We start from the raw sequence: 25,901 nt of genomic DNA, 5'->3' as shown, positions 1-25,901 counted from the left end.
CAGGTCAGTGGCGTGGGCGCTGCTCCCCGGGCTGAGAGCCTCAGGTTGTAAATACCAGCCTCTCCTGGTGGAGTTGGCAAAAGGGAGCGTCAGTGCTAAGGGAGCTTCCGTCTCCTCCCTCAGTGTTTCTGCCCCAGGTAATTTCCTTGAACAATTTCAGGTGTTATGATGGCGGTGCTTGATGATGTCTCGTGTTTTTATAGTGCGAGGGATTATAGTGGTGAAAGCAGGGCTTGGTTCAGCTAAAAATGAGCTGAAGGCATGAGGTTGTGACATCCTCCAGGCTTCCCTCTCCCAGGGTGAAATGTGTGACCGTAGATTTTAGAAAGATAGTTACAGTCCCTAACTAGTCCAGCCCAGCTAGTGTGTGTTAACAGGAACAGCACCACCAGAGGCGTTGGAGTCCCAGGGACATTGCAGTCCTAAAGAGCTCCTGGCACAGTTTGGTTTGTTTTGGCTTTTTGTTTTTCTTAAATTGTGCAGCAGACTAGTTGTATAGAGGGGAAAATAATTGTCAAGAAATATTTTTTTTCATATAACAGCTTTATTGTGATTTTGTTCACACACCATGAAGTCCATCCATTTAAATGGTACAATTCAGCAGCTTTTAGCATATTCACAGTGCTGCAACCATTATTATTCCAGAACGTTTTTTATCACTTCAGAAAGAACAGTGGAAATCAATGACCTATCCACCCTTCCCCAGTGGTGTTTCTAAAGAAGTTTCTTGGCTGTTCCTGACCATAAATTAACTCGTTACATTCCATGAAAAATCTGGTAGGAATTCTAATAAGAATTACATTGAATCTGTGTATAAAAACAGGAATAATTAATGTCTTTATGGCATAAACTTCTTCTACCAATGAATATATCTGAGACCCTAAATTTTCATCTGTCCAGAGCCTGGCCCATGGGAAGTCCTCACAAATTGTTGGGCTTGTGAATGATGAGATTCTATACATTCTTAGTTGCAACTGTAGCTTTTCACAGAAGAGAAAAGTAACCTCAGTGAAGCCAAGTGACACTCTGATGGTCAGAAAGGGTGACAGTCAGTGCTGGAGTGATCCAGTGGACTTGGTGCTTGCCACCAGAATTCTCCACCACCTACAGCTAAGGGGATTACAGTGTTCTTTTATTTTTTTAATGACTTGCTTTTATTTTTCTAATTATTTTTTATTGAAGTGTAGTTAACTTACAATGTTAGTTTCAGGTGTACAGGAGAGATTCAGTTATAAACAGATGCATATGTATATACATAAGTTTTAGATTGTTTTTAGTACAACTCATTACAAGAACTTGAATATAGTTCCCTGTGCTATATAGCAGATCCATGTCATTTATTTTATATTTATTAATTTGTATCCGTTAATCCCCCCTTTCCTGCCTGCTAAACACAGTTTGTTTCTATGTCCATGTGTCCATTTCTAGCAGCATCGTTTTTCCTAGTTAATATATGCTGCTTGGCGGCTTTCAGTTTCAGTAATTCCATCTTATCTGTGGGCGTTTTACTTCTGGTGGGCCTGTATGTGGTTTTCACACGTGGTAACAGAGATCTGTATTTGGGAGAACTCCAGGCCTCGTGTAGTCCCTGGTACAGAGCACCCACTGAGCTGATGCTTGAACTGGGAAAAAAACACAGTAAATGTTAGAATTTCCACTATGATTGAGACTTCAAAGTTTCTATAACCTCTCTAGCCCACCTTAATTTTGGCTGCACCCATACTGGGTAAGTTGATGGAACTCCATGTTATGGTGATGTAGACACAGGGCGTTGTATGCTTCTTCTCTTTCCTTTTTCTAACACTCATTCTCCTGGGCCTCCCAGATCTTCCCACAGTGGTGCCCAGGGCTGGCTTGGTGCTGCACTCAGGCAATATTTGTTAATAAGGCCCTTTCCTCATCTCTTCTCAGCGTCCGTTTCCTTCTCTGCACAATGAGACCGTAGACTAGGTAGGTGCTTTTCAGTTTCTTTTAAAGCCATGTTTCCTTTGAGAAACAGAAAATGCAAATCTCTCCTCCCATCCCAATTGTTTAGATTTTGATACGTCCTCCAAGGAGTGACAAAGTTCTTTGTGGAAAACTGATGTGATTGTGATTCCAGGTGGCACAGAAAAGACTCTTCAGAGATTTATTGCAGGGAAAGGGCAGGAAAGGGGCTGTATGTCACACTTTCTAGTGTGAGCAGTGGAGAAGGGGATTGGGTTTAAATACGGTGTCTGATGTGGCCTCTCTCTAATCTTGCACAATGTGATAAACTTCTCTCCCTCAGTTTCTTCATGTGTCAAGTTGGGGTGATAGTATTTTAGGGTTTTTGTGAAACATTATACACATAATCCATTTGTGTCTCTTTAGAAACAAGAGCTGCTAGGGCGTCAGTGATTTCTTTGAAAAAAAAAAATCTTGTCCATAGCACTCTGTCTGTGTGTATTTTGAAGTTCCTGGAGGGTGAGTGTTGAAACTAAAGTCCATCGTCGGACAGGTGGCCCTTGGTTCTCTGTGCCCCAGATTGCCCCCTCCTCCCCAGTCCTCTTCCTCTCAGTCCAGGATGAAGTTCCCTTGTAGATTTACACAGAGGTCTTGTGGAAATGGCTTTTCATTTTATTGTTTCACAAAGGAGGGCTGCCATCATGATGTCTGTGGTCAGGTTTTGGTGAACCGAAGGCTATGCAATTGGGGGTTTCTATTTAATAAAAAGAAAAATAAATTACAAATACAAACTTAGACCTAGGTTGGTGAGAAGGGCTCTTGGAAGTGGGGACCACTAGATTTGTTAGCTTCAGTTGCAGTGGCCTCTGGCCACGAGGACCCATCCTCGTGCTCTGAATCTGGAGGGACCAGTGGATTCAGTGGGAAATTTAACTGAGTGTATCTCATGGTCTAGGGATTGTTCTATTTGTGCTGTGTGTTCCTTATTTGAGACAGTGAGCTCATTTAACCTCAATATCCTCTTTAAAATATTAGACTTTTAATTTTGTGATGTAATGTAGATTCCCATGTAGTTGTAAGAGATAATATGGACAGGGCCTATGAACTCTTTGCCCAGTTTTCCTTAATGGTTCGATCTTGCAAAATTCGGGTACAATTCATTACTGACTCACTAACCCTTTGAAGTTTGTGTTATTGCCTTCATTTCTATTCACGATTAAACTGGGACTTAGAGAAGCACACAGGCCTGCCCAGGTCACCCACATGGTTAGTGCAGAGTCGGGTGAACTTGGGCTTGGGATTTCTAGGCAGTACCACTATGATGGTCTATAGCAGGGAGCAGCATTCACTTTGCTTGTTTATTCATTCATTCAACAAACATTTATTGAGTAACCACTGTGGGTCAGATGCTTTCATAGGGTTATCTGATTCCTCAGCAGTAATGAGAATCAGGTTAAGTTTTCTTTTTTTTAATCTGAGAAAATTAGATGTGAGAAGTTATAACCCCCACCAAAGGTAATATAGCTCATAAAGGAGCGATAGTAAATTTCTACAGTCCCCCTTTTTATGCAGGTGGTACCCTAGGCATTTTAATTTGCAAACTTGCGTAATCCAGATATATTCTTGTAAGGCAAGGATTTTTTTTTAATTGAAGTATAGTCAAGTTTACAATGTTGTGTCAATTGCAAGATGTTTTTTGAAATTTGAATTAAAAATATTTTTTGAGGAGGGTAAGTATGATTGTTTATTTGTTTCATTTTTGAAAATGAGGTACTGGGGTTTGAACCCAGGACCTCGTACATGGTAAGCACGTGCTCTACCACTGAACTGTACCCTCCTCCCCAAGGCAAGTTTTCTTACCCATTATTCTGCAGCTTAGGAGTTCAAACAAATTGGAATTGAAATCTTGATGTTTAGATCCCACTGTGGTTCTTTTCTCTATATTCTACTTAAAGGGGTTTGGAAAGCCGTTCCTTTGTTCATTTCTTTATTCAGCAGTTTTGAGCACTGACTTTGCATCAGGGTCTGGCTAGGTACTTGGAAACAGAAAACAAGAAATGACACTGCTGTGCAGGCGCAGCAAGCCTAGACCAAAAGCTGGGTAATGTGATCCGAGCTACACTAGCCATGTGCAGACGCTGAGGACAAACTGTACCCCCGGCTTTGCTTGGGCTTCCCTTGCCTTCTGGCTGGTACACACGAGGTCACCGCAACCCAGAGGGGCGCACAGCCCACAGCAGAGTATGTATATCGATCTCCTCTCACCTCTCTGCAGGGACTGCAGCATGAGCATCCCTGACTACGTGCAGTGCGCTGAGAACGACCAGATTCTCCCCGTGATGGTAAAAGCCGTTGGGATCATCTCAGAGGAGAATTTTTTGGCATCTATAAGCGAATCTCCTTGGTGAGCCAGATCAGCCCGTGCGGCTCCCAGTGGGCACTCTGTATCCACTATAGGCACCACTATGCGCCCGAGAATGGGTGGAGAAACTTCCAGACACATTGCAAGGTCGTGGGCCTTGTCACCATTACCGACTGCCTCTCGGCCAAGGCCTTCGAGAAGCTCCACGTGCAGAGGAGCTGTATGGCACCTCGTTAATGACTCTCAGCTCTTTGTCTTTGTGCTGTATGGGGAGGTGGCCGAGCAGACGCGCACCAACGTGGCCTTCAATCTACGAGGCCTGCAGGCTGGTGGAGAAGAGGATCGAGGACTTCACTGAGTCACTCTTCATCATTCTGAAGTCCAAGTGGCTGGATAGGGCCCCCAACAAGTCTGGAGACAAGATCCCCCTCCTCTGCACCTTGTTGGAGAAGGAGGACTTCATGGGACTGGACACAGAGAGCAGGTAAGCCTACCTGTAGGACCGGCCGCCCTGGCTGTGTGCCGGATTGCTTCCCTACATCCAGGAAGGGATCAGCAAGGAAGAAGGCTGTCTTGTAGCCAAGGGTGGAGGAAGGTGCAGCCCGCAGATTTACAGACATTTCAAAGTGAATCCACCTTTGTTTCAGAGAGATCCTTTTAGGGTTAGTGTGGACACTTCCTCCCGCTTTTCAGCCAGGACCACTTGTGGGACCCCTGGAGTTTCTGTCCAATAGAGTAGCAACAGCCACTGATGCTAGGAGCGCTGAGGAGGAGGCTGGTCTGAGCTGACATGTGCTGTAGGTCAAATGCACATCAGACGCTGAGGCTTGTCTAGAAAAAGGAATGTATTCTATCTTGTTACTTTCTATATTGATTACATGTCAAAATAATTGTATTTTACATACAGTAGAATAAGTAAGATCTGTTCTTAAAATCAGTTTCTAATATTTGTTTTTTTGTTTGTTTGTTTAATTTTTAAATGTGGCAACTGGGAAACTTTCTTTACATGGATCTCATCTCATTTCTGTTGGGCAGCCTGTCCTGGGACAGTCTCATCCCTTTGCTTATAGATGAGATGCTGAATCCCGAGACGCAGAACGAGGCGCTGGTTGAGCTGCAGCTGGAGCCAGTGTCTGCTGCCTCCCAGGCCCAGCACCTGCAAGGCTCAGGCCCTCTCTCCCTGCCCGACAGCCACCATGCCAGGTTAGGACATCAGAAACACCGCCAGGGACTTCCGAATTAACTCCTTATGCAGGGAAAGTTGTGTCACGGAGTATAGGACAGAGCAGGGAAAGGTTCCTCCTCACTTTGCCCCTGTGATTAGGTCAAAGGCCTCACTTTGCCTCGGAAGTGCAGACGAGCTCTTCGGGGCAGCCTACCCCCTCACCCTCTGCTCTGTTTCCCATGTGTCTATCGTGTTGTCCCTCGGGCAGTAAAGGTTGAGATGCCTTTGCCGAGAGGTGGTTCCACTTTGCTGGGGAGAGTGAGGAAAGTTGTATCCCCCCGGCCTACGGCCTCGGGCTTTGAGTTTGGAGAGCGCTCATGGCGGTCCCAAAGGTGACGGTCGGAGAACCTGGCACGTACTGCTGGGCCCACTGTGGAGGCGGTGCTCTGTGATTCTTGAACATACCTAAGATCAGATCCTACTTTCTGGTTGTTGGTCAGTTGGAGGAGAAGATTCCAGAGAATTGATAAAAAGAATGTCCAGACCAGCCCTGTGAGTGAGAGGCACAGGGGACCCGAGTCCCACCTGCGTGTGGTGCCTGGCGGGCTCTGGATGAATTTTCAGTTCCTCCCCGGACATGCCTCTGTGGCTTAAGGAAGGGGCAAGGCATGTCGTGGCCATGATCTGTACTTGTCCTCACAGGGCCCTGTGATCTACATGTCCGCACTTCCCTTCTGCTCCTTGGAGATTAGGTGGCAGGTTTAGGAGCCTGGGCACTGCTGAAGGCACAGCTGCCAGCACCGGGCTTCTCCCAGACTGACTCCGTTCACCTCACCTGTCACCTCCTGCTGAGCCCCCAGGCATTAGTCAAGGTAGGTACATCGGTGCAATGTAAGCAGGGACCACCTTATCCCCCTGCACACACTGGTGGGTGAGCAGTGGAAGCCTGGAGCCCTGCCCCAGCCTCCTGGACAGTGCTTCCTCTTTTGTCATAAGAGGCACTGGTGACATTTTTGCTCAGCAACTGCTTGGCTCTGAGTCTGTAGACCCACCAGAGAATGCCAGCTTGTTTTTGCATTTTGAAGTCTGCCCTTGGGATTTGGCGGAGTAGCTGGATGTGTGCTTAGCCCATAGTGGAAGACACTGTCCCCATTGTTTACCCAGAACCTCGTGTACCAGGCATGGCTCTCGGCATCAAAATACAGCAGCGCATTAAACCTCCCTCCAGGTGGGTCTCTCTGTTTTGGTACAATAAGCGCCCAGCCAGCATCTGAACGTCAGTGAGATAACGCGGCCAGTGAGCTCGGGTCAAGCACGTTCTTCTCCAGTCAGTTTTACTCCATTGTTGCTTTTACTATTCCACAGTCATTAATTTATAAAGCAATGCTTTGGTGCAGGATCAGAGCCTAATTCTCTCCTGCTACTCTTGGTGGCAGTGAGTAAAACTGTCCAGCCTGAAATGCGACAACATTTTGTAGCTCAAAAGCTATCTAGATGCATGTAGGTGGAGTTTAGGTTAGGGGAACTGATCACGTTGGTGTCCCCAGCAGCGCCGCTCCGCACAGTCTCCTGCCTTCCCTGGAGCAGGAGGTTAGCGTGGGTCTCACCGTCCCCGCGTCCCTGGCCTCACACACTCAACTAAGCTCTTGTACAGGCTGTCAAAGTCATTTTTGTTCTTCTGTGTTTCTAATTTTCGCTTGTTCCTCTTTTCCTTTTTCTTTGTTTCCTTCTTCTCTTGTACTGCCCAGTGAGGATGTTGTTGCGTCTGAAAAAGGTGGGCTGTGCACAACCTGCATTGGAAATAGCCAGATCGCCCACCGTACTGTCTACATCGCTTTAAAAAGCAAAAACTTAACAGCTGACTTGATTCATGTATTATCCTAGTCATCTATTTATTTTGTAATTTTTTGGAATATTTGCTTTCTTAGCACATTACCCACTGGTGTTTGATACCTGTTAAAATCCTTGCTTTGAGGAACCTGTTTGGTCCTCCTTATATTTGGTGACAAATGCGCCCTTATTAAATTTGTTTGTTTTCAATAAGTGAGATGCGAATTGATTTAGGCTGCTGCTGAGGGATACTTTTCATGGAGTATTTAAATTGGAAAGTCAAATTCTGCAGCATCTTGCTTGATTCGGGCTTTTACACAAACGTGCTCGGCATGTGGTTCCTGGCTGTCGCTGTGTGACGTGCGTGACGACGATTCCTGGCCGGCGTTCACTGGTGAGGAAGTGGCCAGCTCGGGGGTGAGCAGCTGCAGGGGACGCTGTTTGAGGAAGCAGTCACTTTTTTTTTTGCATTCAACTTCCCCGTGCCATTTAGTTTACTTTGCCTTCATAAAGGAGCAGTATCGTGTCTAAAATCCATGCCACTCTTTTGTTCCCTTTATGAGGCTGGTTTCTCTGAGTATTAGGACTACATGGCCTTCTCCGAAGAGGCTGGCTCACCTGTATCTGGTGGACAAATGGACCACTAAAGGGGACCGTAGGTTCCACTCTGTTTCAGCCAGTGGGCATTCATAGCCGGGTCTGTGGTTTGCCTCAGTAGCCATGCTGGCCTCCCTGCACCGGCCTTTATTTTAACCCATGTTGGCAGTAAATAGCTGACTCCGTGTCTGTTGCAGCTGACGTCCACCACTGACGGCCGTGTCGTTAGTTTGTGGTAGTGAGACACCAACACCCCAGTCAGCCATGAAGGAAGATGCTTTGGCCGACCTAGGACGTTGCATTCTTACCCCCACCAAGGTTCATCTCACCCGGGGGGAGGGTTTGGCCACCACCATCATGCTGACCATGAGGCCTTGTTTCTTCTTTCATGCTCTGGTCCAAATGTCGACTCTGCGTTTTTCATTGACTTGGTCTCGCTTGAGACAGGCCAGAATTTCTGAATGAGTCCATCACATTCTGGGTGGGGAACAGAACAGAAGTAAGTGTCGCAAGTTGAATGAGTTTAGGCTGTCTGGGTTTGCAAATGCGAGCTGGGATCTGTGATGACTGGGCTGTGCCCTGGGCACAGGCCTTTCCGGTGGCTCCTGAGAGCCCAGGGGTCGGGGTGAGAACATCCTTGCCTGGGCTCCTCCATCCTCTTTTGCACACTGGCAGGTGTGTCTGCTCACTAGGAGCTCCCCAAGACCTCGGGCCCTTCAAAGCTAAGACCACGGAAAAACCTTGAGTCCCTTCTCCTGGGCCTCCTTTGTGAGAATTTAGTGCCTTCTGAGGTGACCCTTGCCAGGAGATGCCTCCCCCTCCAGGGAGCACCCTTCAGAGGATTGTGACTCACTGCACACTGCTGTGAGCTTGTGGGGTTCCGGCCGTGGTCCCTGCAGAACCAGACTTGAGATGGGCTTAGCGACGGAAATAACAAGACTGATTCCAGGGCAGGGCTGGGGGGAGGGAACAGGGGAAATTTAATGTGACCTCAAACACCTAGATGTGTGCTGGGGCTGTTACTAAAATGGGGAGCCTGGGAGGTACCTGCCAGGAATCGAATTCCAGAGTAAATGGTGGACATGAGGCATTTTTAAGGTGCCATTTGTCATCCAAGTTAGGACTTCAAAGAGGCACTAGGGTCTATGAGCCTGGGGATCAGGTGAAGGTGCTGGACTAGAAATACACGTTGGGATTCGTCCTTCTTAGCTGGTGTTCACAGCCTTACATGTGGGTTAGCACTTCTCCAGAGGTGCAGACTGAGGGTGAGGGAGGGCAGGGCTGTGCCTCGGTTTGAGGAAAGCCCAGACCATGCAGCTTTGGTGTGTCAGTCAGCGGCGTTTGGGATTTTCACAGCAATGCCATTTATCCTTAAGGGGACGGATGGTGGGCAGGGCCAGCCAGGAAGAAATCTGAAGAGAGGGTCGTGGCCACGTGTGTGTCTTGGGACATTGCAGATTCTGCAGGGTCCGGGAAGGTAGACTACTCAGAAGCTGGACATGGAGTGGGGAGTGGGGAGAAGGTAGTCACACTTACTTTTGAGGGAGGGAGGGAGGCCTAGGGAGTCCCCACCCTACCGGACTCACTTTCCCATGTACAGAAGGCAATCATACAGGATCTGAGATGAAAAGGGATGGGTGCTGGGAGGGGAGCCAACGTGGAGAATGGTGCTTGGACTGTTCTAGAATAGTCTCCCTGTATAATAGAGTTAAAACAACCCAGACTCTAAAGAATATTGATAGTAACTGGGGAAGAGGCCGTTTTTCTGTCCTCCTAAGGGTAAGTCATGTATCCGGGGATACACAGAAGAATCGGGCAGTCTCTTGCGGGGGCTTGATCCTTACCAGAGACAACAGTGCAAGTTTAAAGGGAGATAAGGGCAGCGGAGGGAAACTAGCCAGGCCCCGTGTCAGGTACCAGTCGGCCGCCCTAATTGGGTTTTCCATTCACATCCATCCCTCCCATGTGGGCGGTGGCAGCCCCCTTTTGCAGATTGGGAAGCCTTCTCAGAGGGGTTAAGGAATTGGTCCGTTTAGTGGCTAGTAAATGCTGTAGCAGGATTCAAGCAGGGCCTTGTCAGACTTCAAGGGCATGTTCTCTCTACTAATTCCTGTTGTACCTGGAATGGTGAAGTGAGTCACTTTCGGAGCCTTTCAGAAAAAGTACGATTTAAGTGCCTCAGGACTGTTTCACAAAGCTCAGCGTTCTTTGATGGTTTGGAAGCACCGCAGTGCTTTACACCCTACAGATGAAAGGTTTTACTCCTTTGACGATGACGTGGTTGCAAATGACGTACAGGTGCAAAGCCAGACTTAGCAGCTTCTGAAGGGAAACTCTCCAGTTCTCCCTTGATAGGCTGTCTTCCGCGGGATGTAACTCTGCTGCAGCTTAGGCCTGAGGTTTTCGTATGGAGTGAGGGTTTGATAACCAATGTTAACATAAAACCATCAGATGGAGAAAATCGACGTTGGCAATTTATTTTTGGGTTTCATTAGAAAAGATGCATTGTTGGTTAAAAGCCCATATAACGTATGAAATTGAGTACAGAACATTGCATTTCTTACTTTCTACTTAGGAATGTGTTCTATTGTAAGGTTGTCTGCTTTGAAAATTCAGCTCAGACACTATGGCCCCTGTCAGTGTGTTGGTGTGATTGCATTTACACAGTTCATGTAATCTGGGCTTCCTCAGCCCCAAACACTGCAGTGCAGAATCATGGGATGTAGCAATCACTTAGTTACACAAATACTTCTGAAACTATATGATTCCAAAAAAAAAAAAAAAACGGAGAGAGAGAGATTGCCTTTATCAAAGTTTCTTTGGAATTTAACAGCATACTGTTGTTGAGCAGCTCTGGCTTGCTTTATATATGAATATATACATTTCTTTGCATTTAACTTGGTTCTTGGACTAAAACACCAAGCTCTTGCTTTCCATGAGCCACAAAAATCGTAGCCAAATGACACATGTATGAAACATTTTATTCTGTTTTTCTGAGAAAGGATCCTTAAATTTGGGACTTGGGCTCTGATTTTGCTTTTTGCTCTTCCCACTCCTCTTGTCATCTCCTTTTTCCCACGTGGCCTCCAAGATGTCATGGTCTCAAAGGAGTGGGTGGACAAACACCAGTTGATCACCATGCAGTGCTGCTGTAGAAGAATCCCAGCCAAGAGCTAAAGGGTATTATCAGAGAGGGCTTCCTGGAAGAAATGGGCTCTACATTCAGTTCTGAGGACAGACTAAGAGTCAGCCAGGAGAAGGAGTCAAGAAGGAGGCTCATGTGGCAAGTGCAGCGCGGGCAGAGGCCTGGAGGCTTGTGGTTGGGGACTCGTGGAGACTGCCCTCTGTGGTCCAGGGTGGAGGGTGCCCTGCTGGGGAGGACACTGGAGAGGGCCTGGGAGGAGGGCTTTGGAGGAGCTTGGGTTTTACTAAAACTGACACAGGAGGCAGTGAAGGCTGTCAGCAGGAAGTGACCCTCAGGAAAGGTACTTCTGGTTTTGCTTCTGATATTCTACAGAAAGAAGGGCCGGGACGGGCGAAAGCAGGTATGTCTCTCCCTTTGAGACCCACCCCGTCATTAATTTATTTATAACACGTGCACTTCTGAGTGTCTAGGGTAGAGAGGGTGGACCAACATTAGTAAGCAAAATGCATTAGCTTCTTGGGAGCTTAGCAGTGTCAGAAGTTGACTTAGCCTAGAATATTCTAGGAACAGAGGAACAAAGTGGGAAGGTTGGAGTGAGGGAAGGCTTCCTTGACAAACAGTCAAAATGAGCCTGGAGGCAAGTGGGAATTAGGAGCAGGTCAGGGGGCCCCTGAGGTCACTGGGGACCTGGGTACTGAGGTGAGGCTGGGCAAGCAGGGTCAGGGGTGGGGCTAGAACTCTACCAGGGAGCCTCTGAAGGGTTTGAAGTGGGGTTGATGTAATCAATTTTGTGCCTTGGGAAGGCTGCCCTGGCTCTGTGTGTGTGTGTGTATGTGTGTGTAGCGGGGAAGAGGAGGAGGGTGCCACCAACTGGCGGGGTCATTAGAAGACCAATCTCAGGCTGGGAGGCGACCAGTGGGAGAGGTGTCTCTGGGCTGCTTGGGGACGGCAGGGGCAGTATGTATGCCGGATTTCCTTATGGGGAGGGCTTGTTAGCGGGGTCGCTCTAGCGATACCTTGTGGCTGGAAGAAAACAGATGGAGGCCACCAGGTGGACTTTCTTCTCTCCTTCCCTGCTTTGTGTGATGATCTTAGCTCAGCCAACATATGCAACAGAAGAGCTAAGTTCCAGGGTAGCCCAGAATTTTGTTGCACTCGTTCGAGTGAGATCAGATAGGACATAAGTTTGTGTTCAGATCTGCATGTTCACTTAGCTAGAAACGTCCCGTGTTTTGGATTTCCATAGGGGTTTTTATTCTTGATAAAAATTGCTTTCTTGGTGAGAGGAAATTTAATACAGCTGTGGTTTTACTCAAAAAGAAATCATATCTTTTAAGAAATTTAATATTTAAAAGAATCGGAATATTTAAAAATGATAAAGTAAGGTTTTGGTGTAGTTTCTTTGGTTTCTGGGTTAATGTGGAGTTAGAGCCTTTGCATTACTTAATAGCACATACTTGTCAGTATTTAAAGAGCTGTTAGTGGGCTTACCAGGCCCCACCTCTCAAAGAATCGCTAAAGTTTGCTCTGAAATAGTGAAGTCATAAAGCTATTATTTGCAGAAGCCAAACAGTTGGTTTATAATCTGCAGCATAGCTCCCTTTATAAAATAATAATAGGATCAACATTAAGAAAGTAGAAGATAATTGATTTTCTTTTAAAGCTGAAACATAAACCTTCTTGTGCTAATGTTGCAACTGGAAATTTTGAAAAGAAAAATCCTACTCTAATAACATCTACGTGGAATACATATATGCTTTTCACGTTTGTAAAGAAACTGCCCAGTAGTTTTTGAAGTCAGGAACATTACACCACAGATACTGGCAGTGACGGTTGCTGGTTTTCAATGAAAGAACCTAAATTTGCCTTCTTAGCTTTTTTTATTTTTTTTGTAGTGAGTGGGTTGAGTAGTGCTTTGTCAGTATGATTTTGGGGCAATTTGGGGGCTGAAGTCATGCACCAGCAGTGAGATATTTCCATGCATTTTACTTTCTGGACATCAACAGGACACATCTGGGGTTTGTACCTGCAGGCTGGGATGCTGCATGACTCCCTGATCCATCACCGTTATGTCCTGGAGCTGCTGCAGTCAGTGAATGGTTTTCTGTGGCTTGGAGGTAAGGTGGTCTGATGCAGATGATCAGATGTGTACTTAAAGTACTATTACTTGAAATAAGAGAAACCTAGAAACATGGCTCTAACAATACAGGATAAGGGAGAATTGTCTGAGCTGCTTGCAGTGGGGAGTCTTCTCAGGTGACTTCCTCACAGTGATCCCTTCCAATATCCGCCCCAGCCCTGCACGGTAGACCTGCTGAAACAAGCAAGCACTTTGCTCAGAAACGCAGTGAATTTCCTTGTGCCTCTGTTGGTTGGCTTTTTTTTTAAAGCACATCTTTCCCTTTGTTTAAGTGCCATCCCTGCCAGTCACCTCTTACACTCATTCTTCTGGACCTTGGAACATACATAGCTGCTGAATGGATGAACAGAATGTAGTATCTCCATGTAGTGGAACATTATTCAGACGTAAGAGTGAATTAAAAAAATAATAAAAGGGAAGATAAAAAGGCCTCCTACTCTGGGAAGTCCACCCTGACTGTTCAACCCGCCCTTTTCCCTTTGAAACCCAATCCCTTATACTCCACTCTACTCTTTTTGATAGTACTTACCACCTTCAAATAAACTTTAACGTTTTCAAAAAAAAAAAAAAAAGACAGAGATGCTGATACCACTTCAACATGGACGAGTCTTGATAACAGCACGTTAAGTGAAAGGAACCAGACACAAACGGCCACATATTGTTGACTTCAGTGATCAGAAATGCCCAGAAAAGGCACGTGCAGAGGCAGAGAGCAGGTGATGGTTGCAAGGGGCTGGGTGGAGGGGAGTTAGGGAGTGACTGTTAGTGACAGTTGGTTTCTCTGGGGTGATGAAGTGTTCTGGAAATAGATGGTGGAGAGGGCTGCACAACCGTGAGTGTGCAGAAGGCAGCTGAGCGCTGTCTCTGGGAGTGCCTGTTGTTGGGGCGGCTTTATTTTGTTCTCATCCTGCAATGTGAAGGGTCATCTTCTGCTGTGGCTGTTCTACTCCTGTGAGTGGTGAGGCTCAGAGACTTTGCAGAGTCATGTTTCTTTTTTTCCCCTTGCTGAGTGTAGGCAAAAAAGTTTAAGCCTGAGAAAGTGCTCCATCTGCAGATATGTCTTTCGGATTAGTATGGTGTAAAAATCTTGACAGCTTTTTAATCTTTGAGGACAGTCTGTGGGGGTAAACAGCCCATGAAGCTTGGGTGAGACCTTGAAAATCTGTGCTTCCCTCCCTGACACGGGTGGGGATTTCACCCCAGTTCAGGCAGTGAGGGGCCCAGACTCGTGAGCGGAGTTGACAGTCGTGAATATTTACGTGTATCCACTGCTTCATCTTGGATATTAATTTCAAGCTGAGTCAGTTTGTGGCGGCAGCCTCATCCTACATCAGGAATTTATCTGCTCTTTGAGGTGAAGACCTGACAGACTTGATTATTTAACAGTCTCCCTTGAATTGATATCTCAGGTTCCTTTGTCAAAAGCAAAACAGCAGAAATACAGACGTCCTTCAATGCCAATGTGACCTGGAACGGGTTTAGTCTCTGTGCCTCAGTGGCCTTGTGTGAGGGTGGGGAAGATGATAACAGTGCCTCCCTCAGAGGGGGTGGTGAGGGGAGAGTGAGAAACGCAAATGGAGGACTTACACGAGATGCTCATGAATGACAAAATTTAGTGCTCTCAGCCTGGTGAGGCCTCAGGGGCAGAGATGTCAGAACAGAGCAGTCCTAGCCGGAGCTCGATCCGCATTGGCAGCTTTTATGATCAGTATCACCACTGTGGGTTATCAGGTAGTTTTAAGACTTGGTAATATGAATCCATGAATAATGTTAGAAGACTAGACATCTCAGATCCAGTTTACATAGTTCTCAAGATTTCCTCTGAGTAATGGATGGCTTCTTCCCCATCTTAAATCTGAGATGAGTCTCTAAAGAAATTCTGTATTCCTCCATCTTTTTGCTTTAATTCTCCATTTCTTAAAAACAAAGTTTTTAAATGGAGTTAATGGGGACTGAACTGAGGGCCTCATTCATGCTAAGCACATACTCTCCCAAATGAGGTATAATCTCCACCCTGATTTTTTTTTAAATTTACTTTCTTCATATTCAGAGGTCAGAGGCCTCTAATTCTTTATCTGGAGACTTGTCCATGAACCAGTAAATCTATAATTAATGGACAAAACTTAATTTATTAAAAAAAATCCATAGAATATTCTGCAATCCACCCAAAAGGAAATGCTAATTGACATAAAGTGTTTCTCCTTTATGGGGATTTCTACTTTTTGGTCTAGCTTAATTTATTAACAGCCATCCTCATCAACATAATGACCAAACTTGCTCTAAGTGGACACCTACCTAAGGCTAAAATGTTTTCCTCATGTTTTACTTCATAGCAGATGTTTGAGGGTAGGTATCAGTGTCTCCTTTTTTGCAGCTGAGGGATTGAGAGATGGGCCAGCTTTTCCCAAATCACACGCAGCTGGCGGTGGCTAGCTCGGTGCTGGAATCCAGGCTGCACAGGATGCATTCTCAATTTCTCCTCTAATCAGCCTCCCGTTGAGTGGTTACCCGAACTCCTGTGAGTCCATAAATGACCGATTTTAGCGATCTCAGCCTGATGAGGCCTTCAAAGGAGAGACACCTGTGAGAATGTGAGATAGAGTGGCATAAATTAAAATTGTACATTTCACAAATGTTTTATTCTCAGGTAATGACTTAAAAAGGTACTTTTTTTATTTTAATGCTTTGTAAGCACTAGAAACAAAACCTTTAAAATAATTATTGTGCAAAAGAGAAGTTGGCTTTGAAAGTCGAACCTTTGCTAATGATGTTACTTGTTTTTCTCTAGTGGTGCTTATTGACTGAAAAATTTACAAAGACTGAAATGGTTTTATGTAGTCTTAATATGGAAGAAAAGATTGTCAGTGAGTATTGTAAATCCTTACTCTTTTCTTTCCTGATGATGAATATGTTAGTTGTTTTCATGGCTTAAGTACATTTCCTCATTTGTGAAATTTGAGTAATATCGTTTAACTTGTCTGACTGTGAGAGTTAGATGCCTTGTATACAAAGCACCGTAAAGGTGCTTAATAAAAATGTGCTGTCACAATGACCGATACTTTAGAAGGATCAAGTCTGAATACTAAAAAGAGTGGCTTATTTCTGATGCATATTCAATATGTATATATATGATATATGTGAATATGACTTAAAGTAACAAGGGTTCAGTTTTTTTTTTTAGTGCAGTATGAAGTTTTAATGAAATCTGTATCATTCTAGTGAGACAGGGACTAGTTAAATTGCCTTAAGCAGACGACCTTGAAGATTATTTACACAGAATGTGTATTGTTACAACTCAGAATTCATGTTGCCGTGTAACCATCCACTCAGATTTTAAATTCGTGGGATTCTGACCAGAATCATTAAGTTTAGAAAAACCCACATTGATCATTTTCAGGGAATAAGCTTCTCTATTTAGTGATTAAAAAAAATTTTGATTTTTTTTCTGCACTCTTAACAGGTTTTAAAATATAAAATTTTTATTTGACATGTCACTTTTGTAATAGAGAGAATAAAGCTCATGCTGTTTTAATATGTAAATAAATGTTTTTGCATTTCAACAAATGTGTTATTTCCTGGCTCTTTGAGAAATATTTTGCAAGATACTTAGATTACCTACTGTTGGAAAAATACAGACGTGACTTTTATGAATATAGGCGTAGTACAGATATGTTGGTTTTTTCTACAGTGCAAGACATGAGGCCTAGGAGAGCTTTGCTGCTGATTGCCAGGAGGAAAGATCCAAGATCTCAGTCTCCCCTCCTGTTAAATTAAGTAGATGGACTGAATTCTTTCCTCTTCTAAGATGAGTTTCCATGAGCCTATGTCTTTTGTTTATATTCAGGAGTATTAGAAATATCATATTAAATACTGAATACCCCTCCCTTCCCCCGAAGCAAAGTGTAGTGTGTGCTAAATAAGCTTTTAGTTATCTGATTCTCGTTTCTCAACCTACAGGCAATTTTTGTGTTGCACCTTTCCAGGCAACCTGGAAGGTCTTTTTAGCGATAGGTGGCGCTATTGCACCTTCTTACTCTCTTAATTTTCCTGTTTGTAAAAGAAGGCTTAAACAAAGTTATTTTATTTTGATTTCTTTCCTTAATGCTTCAGAATAGCACAATGTCCATTATGTCTGTCTACCTGGAAAAATTATTCTGCTTATATCTTAGTTTTATTCTATCATCTCGCTGTGAACATTTTAGACTTGCTGTGCAAAGAATGGCAAAATCGGACTTTTCTTCCAGTGTTAGAAACCAGTGAGCCGGGATTTTATAAAACAGCTAGAAGCGGCCTCTGGAGCAACTTAAAGGTAAAAAGTGTGATGAGTTCACTGAGTATTGACCCTGCCGCTGTGTGTTATTTGGTGGTAGGGGATTTGGTACATATACGAAGGGGTGAAGTGCTTTGACTTGGGTTTGCGTGCACGCGCTGCCACTGAGCCACGTGAGCCTGAGTCAGTTTCTTCTGAGTTTTTCCCTCGCCTGTGATTTGGGGATGCTCGTATCTGCTTTGAAGAATTGTGAGAATTAGTAATTATGTAAAGTGTTTACCACAGTGGGTTTGTCAAGAGGGCTCTTAAACTTTAGCTGCTGTTTTGTGTGAAGCCATCATTTGAGAGTCTTTGGCAACTACTAAGAAACAGGAAAATAAGAAAAGCTGGTTTTATGATGAAAGGTATTTGAGGAGGTTCCATAATTTCTATACCTATAATTTAGCATCACCAGAGTCAGAACTGTTACACAGTCGCCATGAACCAACGTTAAGCCACAGAATTTTTTGTTACTTCATATATGTTGGGGCCTCAGGGGATCCAAAAGTTATACACATGTTTTCTCCAGCAGCCAACTGAGAGATGACACAATAGACAAGGCAGGAGATAAATGTCTTCTTTGTTACTGATGAAGTCACATTCTCCATGAACTTCAGGGCTGTGGGAAAATGCGTGTCATGATACTGTGTCGCAGAATTAGAGATTCACCCTGTCCCAGCTATCTCTGTGCCACAGCGAGCCTTCCCTTGAGAGGACCTGCCCCTTCATACACAGGGCTATCCTGCCATGGAGCTGAGCATCCCGGGTGCTTCCAAAAGGTGGTCAACACTGGAGGGAAAGGAAGGGTTTCACATGCCCTGCTTGTCTCCCCGGACTCACACATCACTCTGTTAGTGTGACGAGGTCTAGCTGTGGGCCAGAAGTCAGGGGTGTGAAGGGAGAAGTACTCTCTATGGCCCAGAGGAGTGGAAAGAGGCATCCCCTCCTTCAGTTTAAACAGGTGGTGGGATGGAAGAGAAGGGTGTACCCCAAGTGTTTATAAAAGGAGAAATAAGGATTTCCTTTGGGACTTAGTCTAGCCAGGAAACACAGAAGACGATTAGAAAGGAGACTTGTAAACCACTGTATTTTTAAGTTGACATTTGTTGAGAACCAAAAATGTGCTACATTCTTTTCTGAGGGTTTTACAGAAATGAATCATTCAATCTTCTCAACAAGCGAGTAAGGAAGGTTTGATTGTTATCCCAGGTTTACAGTGTGGAAATTGAGGCACACAGAGGGTAAGTAAGTTGGCCAAGGTCACAGAGTTAGTAAGTGGCAGAGCTGGTATTTAAACCCTGGCTGTCTGGTTTTGAGGCTCCCAGAGATGGGCTTTGGGTGTTTAGATGTATCTGCATCCCTGGATTTCTGTACGCCTGTGCATCAGTAAGCCCAGAAAGGACAGAGAAGGGAGAGTTATACAGGTGCTCAAAGTCATGTCTCGGCCACTGTCCACGGAGTGTGCACCGTGATTGGCGTTAATTGTTTTCCAGGCAGTAGATCTGTTTGTATAACAGAAATTTAGTCCATTGAGTTAATCTAGAAACCCTTCCTGCTCTGCTTCTGTCCACGCTTGCCATGTGACTGCCCGGGATTTGGCCATTGAGGAGAAAATGTACTCATGGTTGAACTCTGATATCGCAGTCTGGTTCCTAGTTTCACGTCTTCTGTTACATTAAGTTTCTGGTTTTCTTGCATCAATGTATCATGAGTTTGGTTAATGTGAAACCAGTCCATGGGAGCCCAGGGGTGCTGACGTTATGATTTCTGAGCACGTTGTGGCACTTCTAGCCGTGCAGACCTGACTGGAGGATGTCCGCCTTCCTCACTGATTTCCCGCAAGAACACGGTCGTCTCCCACCCCCGGATATGAGGCTGGGAGCTCTCTGAGTAGGCCAGTCAGAGTCCAAGTCCAGCAATCAGAAAATGATGAAGTACCTGGAAGTGGGTTTAATAGAAGTAAGGGGCTTCCAGGTAGTCCGATGGGTTGTTCGAATAATTTGGTGAAAAGCTCTCCACTGTCTGTGGTTTAGCTGCTTCTTTGCTGTTGAAAAGTCTGGATTAGATGAAGCGATTTTAAAAAGCAGAAAGGAGTGATTTCAGGTGGTACATCCACACCGGGCAGATGTGATGGATGACCGCCTGTGTGAGGCATATACAGAATCTTACAAACTTCATAAAACAGCTTTAAAAACTCTGCCATCTGAGTGCACTTCATATGGGGTCCAGTTCATCACTGGTCGTGCTGTGAGGGCAAGTAACTGATGATGGCATAAAGGACATGGAGGCATAAAAAAGGTCTCAGTAATGTTCCCTTTTTAAAGGATGTGGCACAGTGTAATATATTTGAGCTGGTTTTTCACTGAACAATTTTTAGTGTTTTCTGTGACTCCCCAGTTCCCCAAGGTTCCATGCAGCTGGGTGTCCCCTCAGTGCAGCTCTGTCAGCGCTTGCCCTGGGGTGACGTGGTGTCACGGGGAGCAGGGCGGTCAGCGTCCCCAGCTCCTCCGAGCTCCGTCTCCTCATCCGCATTGCCGGGTTTCTCATCCGTGTCTACTTAGAAGGGTTGCTGAGAATCACACGTGATGTTGATTTGTGGTTGTCTCTGTGATTGGCATATAGTCAATATTTGATAGAAACACTTGTTTTATTATTGTAATTACGGCTCCTCGATTGCAGTGGTTTTTAGTCTATTTTTTTATAACTATATTCTTATTTTTAAATATGACCTTATTTCTATTTATTTTTTTGGAGGTACTGGGAACTGAAGCCAGGACATTGTGCATGCTAAGCAGGTGGTCTACAACTGAGTAACACCCACCCTCCTTGTCTGCACTTAAAAATAAATATTGCAATACACAAAATAGCTCTTAAACACCATCATAGGACCTAGTCTCTGTATAGGCAATTGAACACGTATACTATTTCAATAAGAATATATGTTGTTCGGACATACATTTCTGAATCTGTTAATGTGCTTAAAGATGATCATAGCTAGTGATAAACACGAGACTTGGATCCAGTACTTCTTAGGGTCTGTTTTGCCATCATGGGAAATTTCATTCTACAGAGAAGGCTAATTGGGTCTCTTTGATATTTGGATGGTTTAGCAGATGATCAAGGCTTTCAAAAGCTGACAGTTTTGTATTTTAAACAAACTACAAAGTTATCTTCTAGAAGTTGTAAGTCCTAAGCTTGTGAAGTGCCCAGTAATCCAGGGGGAATATGTCTGTGTCTGTGTGAATGACTGTGTGTGTGGTTTCAGGAAGGTAGAAAGAAGTTCCATATAGACTTCTGATATATTTCTCCTCTACTTTAAGCTGTAGGCTTATATTTACACAAATAACTTGATATGCTTTTGTCATTTGGCATATTGGTGGAAATAAGTCGTTCTCATACTTGTTTCAGAAGGGCTGGGAAGCATGAGCTAAGAAAACGGGAGGAGAAAGAGGCAGGGAGGCTCTTCACACTTCATGCATAATATGAGAAACAGTAACTTTTCTTTTCTCTTTTCTTCTAAAGCAAACTGGCACTGAATTGTAACCTGCTATTACTCAGAATTGCTTTTCTGATCAGATACAAGTGCCTCAGATTTTTCAAGGTAACATGAATGATGAAATGTGTTTTAGCAGTTATCTTTAAAAGTAGTTTTATTTTTCAAGTAAAAGCCTATAGCCTGTTCTTTCTTCCAGCGGTACACGAAGTTCTCATTGATCCAGGTACATGATTTATGTGCTTAGTTTCTTTGGGTTTTTTGGGTTTTTTTTTCCAGTGCTTGTTTCATTGTGGTGTGAATGAATGTTTAAAATTTCTGGATTTTGATCTTTAGAACATGCTGATTTATCAGAACTGTTAAAAACCTGATTGTTCTTTGGTCCTTGTTTGGTGGGGCACCCTATTGGTTACTGTTGTCTGTTAAAGAGGGAAATTCTTCCTCTAGCCTGCAGATCATTAAGTGAATGGTTTGCAGTGTGCCTTTAAATTTCATTGAATGCGTTGAACATGATTGTCCAGTGAATTTTGAATTGACTCACAGTAATGACTTTGTTTCTGTGGCTTTTGCTCCTCCCCACAAGAGTTTGAATTCTCTGTTGCATTTTGTATACGTGTTCTTCACAGGGGAAGACATTTTGCATTTTTTACAGAGGTGGGTTTTCCTAACCCCTCTGAATGCATTTTGTAATTGATACAACAATAATCTGTTATTGCAGTGCTTAATTATTTCATAAACTAGTTTTTGGCTTAATCAGAAACAATGACAGAGTGATAATAAAAAATAGGAAAACCTTCCTTCCTTTGAAGAATAGTAATCAGGTGGTCAGGCTCACCCATGCTTTGTGCCTGACACACTTACTCTCATGTCATTGTGTATCATGATTCGGAGATGGAGTTGCTTTAGGTTTATAGATTTTTCTTTAAACATTTGTGTTGAATTCTTTCTCGAGGTTGATGTATCCTGTTGGGTTTGTTGAAAGTTGAGAAGGGAAACAAATGCGTTTTTTTGGTTTCTGGAGGCCTGAGTTGCTCATGATAAAAAGCTGAGGGTGGGCTGAGAAACAAAGTGACACTACCTCTCCTCCCAGATGAAATTGATGAACAATGAAATCAATTAAGTGTATCGGTATTTGACCAATAGAAGTTAGCGAGACCAAACTGGCTAGTTATGCCCAAAGAAAGTACTGAATTCACCTGCAGAATTAAGTGCTTTACCAAGAAGCAGCAGCTTAGAGCAATCAGAAAAATCAGTAAAATGATGAGATATAAAATGAATATAATATCTTTTATTTCTGAAATGTTTCTACGTTAAGTTGTGTAGAGCTAAAATTAAGTTTCAAGAACCAGGAGTTAAGAATGTGGGTGGTTCTGTATGATCGTTATTCAGGGATGTGCCTAGACCCTGCTAGAGTGGCTGAAGCTGGCAGGAAAAGGCCTAGAGCCAGGATTTGTCACCCTAGGGTGTCCTCCAAAATGGTTACATGTGGGAGCCCATGATTGGGTTAAGAAATTTTAACAGACACCACCCTCCTGTCAACTTTAAGAAGAAAAATATATGCTTAGTAAGTGCTTTGCAAACAAGCGCCTGTGCATCGTCACTGCTGTCTCCTTGCCTTAAAAAGCAGAGACAATGCTTTGCTTGCGAAGTTGTGGTTTTAGATAGCACTCAGCTCATTGCAAAGCAATGACCCAGGCCCTCAGCTATAAACGCTGGGCTTGTGTGCAGTTAGATAGTCTATTATCCCCAAAACAAGGACCTAGCTGGTCTGGTGGTCTGCTGTGTAATTCACATATCTAAAGAATATATCTTACTCCCCTCACCCCATGACTTCCCTAAAGATATTCTAAGCCTTTGTACTCATGTTGGATTCTACAATCTCTGTCTGATCCCTTCTTTCCCCAGGTTCCTGTTTAGTATCAACACTGTAGCTGTTAATGACTTTTTACTTTGATTATACACAATAAATATGGGAGAATTTGAGAGGCTCGTGGAGTTGGCTCCCTAATCCCTCTCTATTTCTTGACTTTTTCCACAGAGTCTTGAGTAATCATTCCGTGTCGGTAAGAATTCTGCCAGCCAGAACCCACAGTTCCAGGTGAGAACTATGCAGGCTTTATCTCTCCTAACCGAGGGAGAGAGAGAAGATAATTGAAATATGCTCCCCTCGTGGTCCCTTCCTGCCCCAGGGCCACTCCAGTTCACCTGCAGCCTTCTGGCCTCCGCTCAGAGGGCCTCTGTCCCAGGAATGACCGCAGCCTTTTCTTCCCTTGTCAACATTTCCTGTGCCTTTCGGAAGTTGGTCTCTTCTCTGCAATTCAACCCTGGCAGATGTGATGGTGGTCAGCGTGCTTGTGGGCAGTCACTTGGGGACTCCCAGGAGCCATGCTGTTTCTTCAGTCTCTCATTCGGGGTTACAGAACAGTCGAGCCCCGAAGGAAGCCCATTCACGTGAGGTCAACAGAGTATTTCATCACTTTCATTTTATTTTTAAATTTTCAGTGGAGAAATAGTTTGTAGCAAACTGTTCCAGATATTCGGCCACCTGCTTTCCTCACCACCTTTTCCTTGTTGCCTCTGGTGCTTGTTTTAAGAACCAGGTTTCTCCTCTGGACATTTCTAGCAGCTGGGCTTGCTAAATCCTTGATCTGCATTTGAAGCAGAAGGCTTCTTGGTGATGTCAAACTGATTTTCCTATTTCTGAATATTTCGTGAACACTCAGCAACAGTTTCAAGTGAATTTCTCTTGTCCAATTTTGGTTAACTCACATTTGCTGATCTTCTGCCTTCATGCTGAGGGCAGTTTCTTCTTCCTGTATTAAAAGTTAGCAATTTGCATTTACTATTTGAAGGTACTGGCCCTAGGTTCTTTTTCCTTAACAGTTTTAATACAATTCACCCATTATCATGTGCAGCACTTTTTACTCTATGCCCAGAATTATGCATCTAAGTCAATCTCAGAACATTTTCATCCCCCAACAGGAAGCCCCATATGCACAAGCAGTCATTCCCAACTTCCCCATCTTCCCCCAGCCCCAGGCAGCCACTCTTCTCTCTGTGTGGGTTTGCCTGTGCTGGACATTTCATGTAAAATGAGTCATTTCATGTAAATGGAACCGTCTATTGTGACTGACTTCTTTCACACTGAGTAACGTTTTCAATGTTTGTCCACGTTGTGGCCTGGGTCAGTACTCTATGCTTTGCTATTGCTGAATTATATTCCACTGTATGGCTGGGCCCCACTGTTAACCCATTCATCAGGTGATAGTTATTTGTGTTGTTTCTGATTTTTGGCTGTGATGAGTAATGGCGCCGTGAATATTCCTTTAGGAGTTTTTATGTGGACATTTGTTTTCAGTTCTCTTACGTGTGTGCCCAGAGAGCAGAATTGCTGGGTCATTCATAAACCAAATGTTCAACTCTCTGAGGACCTGCCAGGCTGTTTTCTAAAGTGATCACGCTGTGTTACATCCTCACCAGCAAGGGCTGCGCGCTCCGCTTCCTCTGTGTCCTCATTAGTGCTTATTACACTTTTTTTTATAACCTATTGTAGTGAGTGTGAAGCAGTTTCCCCTAGTGGTTTTGACTTGATTTCCTTTATAGCTTATGATATTGAACACCGTTTGATTGTGCTTATTGGTCATTTGTAAATTTTCCTTGAAAAATACATTTTCAGATCCTTTATTCACTTCTTAATTGAGTTTCCTTTTTATTGTTGAGCTCTAGGAGTTTTTTTTTTTTTTATTTGAAGATACAAATTCCTTATCAGATAAATGATTTTAAAAAATTTTCTCTTGTCTATTGTTTTTTCACTTTCTGGATGGTGTCCTTTGAAGCAAAGTTTTACATTTTGATGAACTCCAATTTATCTCTGTTTTCTTTGTTCCTTGTGCTTTTGGGGTATTATATAAAATCTGAGGTATTTTATTTAAACTCTTATATATAAAATAACTTAATTCTTAGGACCATTCTAGCAGGCGGGTCCTGTTTTTGTCCCTAGTCTATGGATAGGAGACTGTGATGCAGAAAATTTCACTGACATATCAGTGTCACAGCTACCCAGTGCTGTGGGAGTTCAGACCCTCATGTTTGTCCCCAGCATCTGTGCTCTTCACCACCATGCTCCACTTCTTCCTGGAATCGTTATTGAAAAAGTCTTTCCTTTTTTGATTTCTTGTTAGTTTGTTTTCTCATTGGGGACCTCATCTCCTCATTTTCCTTTCGGATATCAGTGTAGCGTTATTTTAGGTCTCATGTAGGCAGAAGCATTGCTGTCAGTTAACTTCTTTATTACTCACTCTCCAGTGATGATTGTTGCTAATTGACCTAATCAAGTCATGCTTAAGTCTTTCCTGCTCATGACACTAAAAACAGAGTCATGTCTTACAGAATGCTCAAAGAAAAATGTACTTGAGTGATTTTATTTTTCTAACCAATCAAATAAAAACCACGGTGTTGACACAGATTATAAGCCTTGCAGAATAGGGTCACTGTCTTCCTTGGGTTTCATTTGTTTGGTCACAGTGTCTGGATAGTGCCTTGCTGTCCAGCAGTTTTGTTAGGATACGTTGCTCGTGAATCATTGTAAGGACAGAATTTTGACAACAGACTGTGTTGTTCATTTCACGAGGGAAAAGATCATATAGAAATACTGCTCAGATCCATTTTAAAATTAAGCTTGGAATTTTGAGAAGAGTTCAAGAAAACATACAAAGCTCTTTTTCCCAAATTTTAGATCTATCTTAGATACATTGTGTTTACATAGCAGAGCAACTTATCAACTAGATTTGACAAGAGGAGTGTATTATTGATTATTTGTTTTAGTTGAAATATTCTAACTTTCATAAAGTAATCAGTGCCCATAAATGAACAAATATGTTTGTATTATTTTGCAACATAGGAGCAGATTTCATATGTTTCTATATAATATATAT

General features: G+C 43.7%; 1 protein-coding gene across 1 annotated transcript in view; it reads left to right on the top strand.

Moving 5' to 3' along the window:
• LOC140687545 (trafficking protein particle complex subunit 9-like) overlaps nucleotides 1–25,901 on the top strand; it is a 79,896-nt gene that overhangs the window by 14,135 nt on the left and 39,860 nt on the right. The gene's annotated exons all lie outside the window — the stretch shown is intronic.

This window comes from Vicugna pacos, chromosome 20 (genome assembly GCF_048564905.1).
Source record: "Vicugna pacos chromosome 20, VicPac4, whole genome shotgun sequence".
NCBI classification, from domain to species: Eukaryota; Metazoa; Chordata; class Mammalia; order Artiodactyla; family Camelidae; genus Vicugna; species Vicugna pacos.
This window is presented reverse-complemented; position numbering and strand designations above follow the sequence as displayed.